Raw genomic sequence first — 1,207 nt, 5'->3', positions numbered from 1 at the left:
TATGGGCTTAGAATCTGGGAAGAGGTGGAGTTGCAGTGATCTAACAGTCTATGGTGTCAACTGAACACTATAACAGCTAATACAATTTAACAATATACAACAACACTGGTTTGGTGAGAATTATATAAACACCATGCAGTGTTAATTTAACACTGGCAAATTTGCTGTATATGTGTGTATTGTCATGATCTAAGCCGGACGGAACGGCGATCGTGCGGGCAGGCAAACAAGAAACAGGCTGGAAGCCGCAAATCAGGGCAAACGAGGGGTTTAATGGAAACGAAGGCACAGACATTCACTAACATCAGGTAACATAGGACGCTAACTTACATCAATGACGGACTAGGGGAACAGGTCAGACCAGGACTTAAAACACACAGAGACTAATCAAAGTAACAGACAAAGCTGGAAGCACACGTGGGTAATCAGGGGGCGTGGCACACATGAGGAGCGGACGGGCCGGGCATGACATGTATGATCAGCAGGGTTTAAATATGAGTACAGTCGAATCTATTTCAATACATCTATATTGTACAGCACAATACGTTATACAGCACTATACACTATATACAATATCTATATAGTATCTAAGTAGTATTGCATTTGTAAAATCCAACTAGAAAACCCTTTGTCTCATGCTGTCTTGCCATGCTTCCCTGAAGATAATACTTGTCAAACTGGAACGAGTGTCTTCTGTTCAAGTAATTTAGCTGTATATAGCTTGATAAAAAATGGCAGGACCACAATTCCTGTCAATTAGCATAGCACCGCGCTAACAGACCGTCGCTGCTCTGGGTAAAATTGTTCTGAAACGTGTAGGAATTATTAGCTCAGGTAAATTTTAATATCTCCACCAATATGTTTTGAAATTAATTAACTTTAATTATTATTGAATGCTGATTATTAACCCATTGTTATGCCGAATGGTCGGCTCCTCCACACTCAATTTGCGAATCCCCGTGAGTCTGTTAGTGTGCCACTTAAATGGGATTTACTAATTACCAGTATCGCTTAGTAACCTGGGTTAGAAGGCTTGTCCAGAGAGCTGCATCACCAGGCAATGTAAACAATCGGTAGCGAAGCTCCCCTGATGGTCGTGGAGAGAGAGTCTCGCGATATTTCAGGCGAGTTTGAGGTTTCAGAGCTTAGTAGCCAGATCGCACATAGACAGGGACTATTGTGAGCATTCAATGAACGGAGGCAGAAG

This window comes from Brienomyrus brachyistius, unplaced genomic scaffold (genome assembly GCF_023856365.1).
Source record: "Brienomyrus brachyistius isolate T26 unplaced genomic scaffold, BBRACH_0.4 scaffold43, whole genome shotgun sequence".
Taxonomy (NCBI): Eukaryota; Metazoa; Chordata; class Actinopteri; order Osteoglossiformes; family Mormyridae; genus Brienomyrus; species Brienomyrus brachyistius.
Note: the sequence above shows the minus strand (reverse complement) of the source record.